This window comes from Oryctolagus cuniculus, chromosome 7 (assembly GCF_051225735.1).
Source record: "Oryctolagus cuniculus isolate XC-2025 breed Fujian yellow rabbit chromosome 7, ASM5122573v1, whole genome shotgun sequence".
Classification (NCBI taxonomy): Eukaryota; Metazoa; Chordata; class Mammalia; order Lagomorpha; family Leporidae; genus Oryctolagus; species Oryctolagus cuniculus.
The window spans coordinates 50,412,252-50,419,368 of NC_142873.1; the positions used below are offsets into that span (position 1 = coordinate 50,412,252).

At 40.1% G+C, this 7,117-nt stretch overlaps 1 long non-coding RNA gene across 1 annotated transcript; it reads left to right on the top strand.

Annotated features, from left to right (window-relative positions):
* Window positions 1-1,621: 1,621 nt before the first annotated feature.
* On the top strand, window positions 1,622-5,576 carry LOC103350079 (LINE-1 retrotransposable element ORF1 protein). Its single transcript, XR_016210685.1, has 2 exons — window positions 1,622-1,821; window positions 2,708-5,576. It is a non-coding gene; the product is annotated as an LINE-1 retrotransposable element ORF1 protein (long non-coding RNA).
* Window positions 5,577-7,117: the final 1,541 nt, after the last annotated feature.

Here is a 7,117-nt window from a genome sequence, read left to right on the forward strand (position 1 = left end):
CATTTTTTCTTTGGTCTGACTATAAAATTTCCAGAAGTTTGTCTTCTAGTTCTGATATTCTTTCTTCTGTCTCACGTATTCTGTTGTTATGGCTGTCCACTGCATTTCTTATTTGATCTATTGAATTCTTCATTTCTAGTATTTCATTCTGACTTCACAATTTCATGGGAAAACTTTTCATTTAGTTCATGGATTTGCTTCTGATTGCTTGTAAATATTTTGATGATTAATTTTCTGAATTCCACTTCTGGCATATCCTCTATCTCTTCTTCATCTTCCCCTTCTACTATTGAAATGTTGTAGTGTTCCCTTGGGGGACCCATTGTGTCTTCATTGTTCTTATTTAGCATTCTTCCCTTGCCTTTTGGCATTTATGTATTTTTTTGTCTGGTCGCTTTTCTGAGGTGACTTTCCTGTGGGCACAGTTTCCTTTGTTAGGAGCTTTGCATTGCAATCACTGGTGCAGAACCCTGCTTGCTGGAGCCCAGCTCACTTCTTAGTGCTAGTGTGTGTGGGTATGAGCTCAAGTGCACTGAGCCCTGCCTACTGAATCCCAGATCACTTCTCAATCGTAGTGTGGGTGGGTACATGCTTGGATGGAGCCCTGCTTACTGGTGCCCAGCTCACTTATCAGTGTTGGTGGGAGCAGTTTTGAGCTTCCAATAGATAGAGCTTCCCCTGGCTGCTCAGCCTGCATGGTGGGGAGGAAATTCTTCTGGATTGTTGTGGCCCTCATTCTTGGGTGGGGGAGGAGATGGGATGACCCCCACAATTGATGGGCATGTGCACAGAGGTAACAGTGGCAGGCCCCTACTTGTGTAAACAAACAATGGGGCAAGATGGCTTCTCCCACCAGCTGCAAGTCCATGTTGGGGGAGGAGAGAGGTGGGCAGGGCAATGCCCAACCTCTCCACCTGTTCAATATTTACCCCCTCCTTTTTCCCATGTGGAACTTCAAAAGCAGTTTGCCAAGCTCTCCCTCCTATTGCTATCCAAAGCTCCATGGACCCACAAATTCCTGTCACACCTGATCCATGGTGAGCTGGTGCCAAACTCCCTCATCCGAGCCACCACTTTTTCCCCTTCACATTCGCTCTCTTGGTATGGACCTGTCCAGCCTCTGCTGCTCTCCTGGGTTTTCTGCTGCAAATTTCCCACAGCCTTATCTCAGGCATATATCTTATCTCCTCCTTAATTATTAATTTTGCCCAATGTGATTTGGATAGTCCTGCCACTATTCTGCCATCTTGGTTCCCCCTAATTTATGTTTATACCAGGTAGTACCAAGGATTATGCCCCAATGGGGTGAACAAGAATAGGTGGTGTGACATTTCAGGAAATGATAAAACAAACAAACTCAAAGGCAAAACTATTCTGTTTGGGATAATTTGTGTTCTGAACAAATTAGTGGGTCCCATAAGGGAGATGCAACAAAGATAGAGTTCATTGCAATGCCATTGGCATGACAAGTGACAGGAAAGTGAACAAAGATTAGGACCCCATTTCCAAGTGAGAAGAGTTGAAAAATATTGATTTTGACAGAAAGTGTATGCTAGACATGGTAGTGCAATAGAGGGAAAATTAAAGTAAACTTTATTAACTTCCTACTTTGCACAGGTTGTAAATTCTGCCAGTTCCTCCGAGACAACCATCAGCTTGAAATTGGAACCACTTGAATCTGTACAAACGAGAGGAAGCATCACATCACCCTGAGACTAGGGGAACCGTGTTACTCAATCTGGAGCAACATTGCAGCCTTCCAAGAAGAGAGACAACAGAGGTTAAAGTGCCTGGCAGAGAAGCTGCTCCAACACAAGCGAGGTGAGAGGCTGTCACTCCCTGGCTCCCCAGTTCCTAGCTGGTTCTCCAAGAAAGAGGTTACCCTAAAGTGTGTCCATGTTCTTAATGCTGCTGCAAAAAAGTGTTCTATGACACATCAGGGCTGAATTGGGCAAGCAAGCAGACTTTCTTATAAATCAAGTACCCTCTTAACATAGGGAGAGTCACTCGGGTGGGAAAGAGAATCTGCCCAGAGGAACTTTTCTGTTCTCTGTACTGATGGGGCAGGAATATCTATGAGATGGGGAGGAGAGTTCTGATAACGCAAGATTTTCCTGGAATAGAGATACTGCCATTTTCTTTCCAATAAGGTCCTTTTGGATCTGTTATGGTTGTTTGGGAGGTAGGTTGTAACTGAAACCACAATGCTAATGATAAAATGAGCCTAGGTTTTATTAAGGTAATGATGTATCTGACAATATGGCTGCCTTTTCTGTGACATTTTCCATTCCTGTAATTTCTACATTATTGATGTGCAAAATCCTTGATATTTTCTGGGACATCTGGGCCACATTCAAGTCTAGCTGTCTGTCTATACTAACAGTGTTATTTGCATTAACATGTTACATTACATAGTGGAGGGGAATTTCCAGATGTAATTAAGGTTATTAATCACATGACTTTAAAATATAGAGATTATCCCAGATTATTTTACTGAGGCTAATGCAATCATCAGAGCCCTGAAAAGATTGAAGATAAAGTCAGAGATAAAATTGCAAATAGGATTCAACATGTCATTGTTGGCTGGAAGATGAAGGGAACACATGTTAAAGGAAAGTTAATCTTGATCTTAAAAACACAAGAAACAATTTAGCCAACAACTTGCATAAACTTGGAAGTGTAATCTTTTTTTTTTTTTTTTTGACAGGAAGAGTGGACAGTGAGAGAGAGAGACAGAGAGAAAGGTCTTCCTTTTCCGTTGGTTCACCCCACCATGGCTGCTGCAGCCAACGCACCGCGCTGATCCGAAACCAGGAGCCAGGTGCTTCTCCTGGTCTCCCATGAGGGTGCAGGGCCCAAGCACTTGGGCCATCCTCCACTGCATTCCCGGGCCACAGCAGAGAGCTGGCCTGGAAGAGGGGCAACCGGGACAGAATCCAGCGCCCCGACCAGGGCTAGAACCCAGGGTGCCGGCGCTGCAGGCGGAGGATTAGTCTATTGAGCTGCGGCACCAGCCAGTGTAATCTTCTCTAGAGTCTCTAGATCAAAATTCAGCCCACATGGCACCTTGTCTTCAGCTGAGTCTTGTTGCACCCAGATTTCTGACCCACAGTGTTATGAGATTTAAAAAAATGTGTGTTCATACTGTAAATCTCAGATAATCTGTTATTCCAATAGAAAATGAATTCAGCAAGCATCCCATTTGATACAAGAAACTGCTGATTATTTAGTGCTAATTATGATGGACTACCAATCTAGAAGTCTCAGAAATTTTATTGTTGTTGTTATTATTATTGTTAGAACAGGTTTCATGTAGTTCATAGATAAAATTCTAAGAACATAAAAAAAGAACACAGTGGTATCCTGTATCTTCTTAAATCTGTGACCATCCCTCTGCATCTTGGCATTTTCCTTCATGCTGCTTGAGGTCAACTCATTCCCAGATAAAGAAAATATAAAATAAAAGGACAAATTTATGTTATTCAGTTTTATACCCATTACCTTCAGTAAAATGTTGAGAGAAAGACAAAATTTGGAGATAGTCCACTTAATCTAGAGTCATAGTATAACAAGAAAAAGCACCACAGTGAAGAAACCAAATATCTCCAATATGCCAAATAACAAACGCAAAAACCGAGGTAATAAAAACAAGGAAGTCACCATGACGCCCTCAAATGAAAAAGACACCCCAATTCAAGATTATGAAGATGATGACATAGAAGAAATGCAAGAAGCAGATCTCAAAAAATTGATAAGAACATTAAGAAGTTCTCAAAAACAAATTCTGGAACTACACAAATCCTTAATGGACAAGATAGAAAATCTCTCTCGTGAAAATGAAATATTAAGGAGGAATCAAAATGAAACGAAACAACTAGTACAACAGGAAACTGTGATAGTGACTGAAGTGAAGAATTCAATAGATCAAATGAAAAACACAATAGAGAGCCTTACAAACAGAATGGGTGAAGCAGAAGAGAGAATATCGGACTTAGAAGACAGAGAACAGGAAAGGATACAGTCAGACCAAAGAAAAGAAGAGGAAATTAGAAATCTGAAACATATTGTCGGGAATCTTCAGGATACTATTAAAAAACCCAACATTCGGGTTCTAGGAGTTCCTGAAGGCATGGAGAGGGAGAAAGGATTAGAAGGCCTTTTTAGTGAGATATTAGCAGAAAATTTCCCAGGTTTGGAGAAGGACAGAGAAATCCTAGTACAGGAAGCCCACAGAACCCCTAATAAACACGACCAAAAGAGATCCTCACCACGACACGTTGTAATTAAACTCTCCACAGTGAAACATAAAGAAAAGATCCTAAAATGTGCAAGAGAGAAACGTCAGATTACTCTCAGAGGATCTCCAATCAGACTCACAGCTGACTTCTCATCAGAAACTCTACAAGCTAGGAGGGAATGGCGAGATATAGCCCAGGTACTAAGAGAGAACAACTGCCAGCCCAGAATATTATATCCTGCAAAGCTATCATTTGTGAATGAAGGTGAAATAAAGACTTTTCATAGCAAACAGAAATTGAAAGAATTTGTTGCCACTCGTCCAGCCCTGCAAAAGATGCTTAAAGATGTGTTACACACAGAAACACAGAAACACGGTCATCAATATGAAAGAAGGTAAAGGAAGGAAACCAAGGAAGGAAACCTCACAGCAAAAGATCACAGGGAATTCAAAGCATATATTAGAACTTATCTTTGGCAAATGGCAGGGCAAAGTTACCACTTATCATTAGTCACTTTGAACGTGAATGGCCTGAACTGTCCAGTTAAAAGACACCGATTGGCTGATTGGGTTAAGGAACAAAACCCATCTATTTGCTGCTTACAAGAAACACATCTTTCCAACAAAGATCCATACAGACTGAAAGTGAAAGGCTGGAAAAAGATATACCATGCCAACAGAAATGAAAAAAGAGCGGGCGTAGCCATCTTAATATCGGACAACATAAACTTTACCACAAAAACTGTTAAGAGAGACAAAGAGGGACACTATATCATGATTAAGGGATCAATTCAACAGGAAGATATAACAATTATCAATGTATATGCACCTAACTACAGGGCACCAGTTTATCTAAAGGATTTATTAACGGACTTAAAGGGAGACTTAGACCCCAATACAGTAGTACTGGGGGACTTCAATACTCCACTCTCAGAAATAGACAGATCATCCGGTCAGAAGATCAACAAGGATACAGTAGATTTAAACGACACTATAGCCCAAATGGATCTAAGATATATACAGAACTTTCAATCCTACAGCTAAAGATTTTACATTCTTCTCAGCAGTACATGGAAGCTTCTCTAGGATTGACCACATACTAGGCCATAAAGCGAGTCTCAGCAAATTCAAAAGAATTAGAATCATACCATGCAGCTTCTCAGACCATAAAGGAATGAAGTTGGAAATTACCAACTCAGGAATCCCTAGAGCATACGCAAACACATGGAGATTGAACAACATGCTCCTGAATCAACAATGGGTCATAGAAGAAATCAAAAGAGAAATCAAAAACTTTCTGGAAGTAAATGAGGATAACAGCACAACATACCAAAACTTATGGGACACAGAAAAAGCAGTGTTAAGAGGAAAGTTTATATCAATAGGTGCCTACATCAAGAAATTGGAAAGACACCAAATAGACGAGCTTTCAATTCACCTCAAGGATCTAGAAAACCTACAGCAAATCAGACCCAAATCTAGTAGGAGAAGAGAAATAATTAAAATCAGAGAAGAAATCAACAGGATTGAATCAAGAAAAACATTACAAAAAATCAGCCAAACGAAGAGCTGGTTTTTTGAAAAAATAAACAAAATTGACACCCCATTGGCCCAACTAACTAAAAAAAGAAGAGAAAAGACCCAAATCAATAAAATCAGAGATGAAAAAGGAAATGTAACAACAGACACCACAGAAATAAAAAGAATCATCAGAAATTACTACAAGGACTTGTATGCCAGCAAACAGGGAAACCTATCAGAAATGGATAGATTCCTGGACACATGCAACCTACCTAAATTGAACCAGGAAGACATCGAAAACCTAAACAGACCCATAACTGAGACAGAAATTGAAACAGTAATAAAGGCCCTCCCAACAAAGAAAAGCCCAGGACCAGATGGATTCACTGCTGAATTCTACCAGACGCTTAAAGAAGAACTAACTCCAATTCTTCTCAAACTATTCAGAACAATCGAAGAAGAGGGAGTCCTCCCAAATTCTTTCTATGAAGCCAGCATCACCTTAATTCCTAAGCCGGAAAAAGATGCAGCACTGAAAGAGAATTACAGACCAATATCCCTGATGAACATAGATGCAAAAATCCTCAATAAAATTCTCGCCAATAGAATGCAACAACACATCAGAAAGATCATCCACCCAGACCAAGTGGGATTTATCCCTGGTATGCAGGGATGGTTTAATGTGCGCAAGACAATCAATGTGATACACCACATTAATAGACTGCAGAAGAAAAACCATATGATTATCTCAATAGATGCCGAGAAAGCATTTGATAAAATACAACACCCGTTCATGATGAAAACTCTAAGCAAACTGGGTTTGGAAGGAACATTCCTCAATACAATCAAAGCAATCTATGAAAAACCCACAGCCAACATCCTATTGAATGGGGAAAAGTTGGAAGCATTTCCACTGAGATCTGGAACCAGACAGGGATGCCCACTCTCACCACTGCTATTCAATATAGTTCTGGAGGTTCTAGCCAGAGCTATTAGGCAAGAAAAAGAAATTAAAGGGATACAAATTGGGAAGGAAGAGCTCAAACTATCCCTCTTTGCAGATGACATGATTCTTTATTTAGAGAACCCAAAGAACTCTACTAAGAGACTATTGGAACTCATAGAAGAGTTTGGCAAAGTAGCAGGGTATAAAATCAATGCATAAAAATCAACAGCCTTTGTATACACAGACAATGCCATGGCTGAGGAAGAACTTCTAAGATCAATCCCATTCACAATAGCTACAAAAACAATCAAATACCTTGGAATAAACTTAACTAAAGACGTTAAAGATCTCTACGATGAAAATTACAAAACCTTAAAGAAAGAAATAGAAGAGGATACCAAGAAATGGAAAAA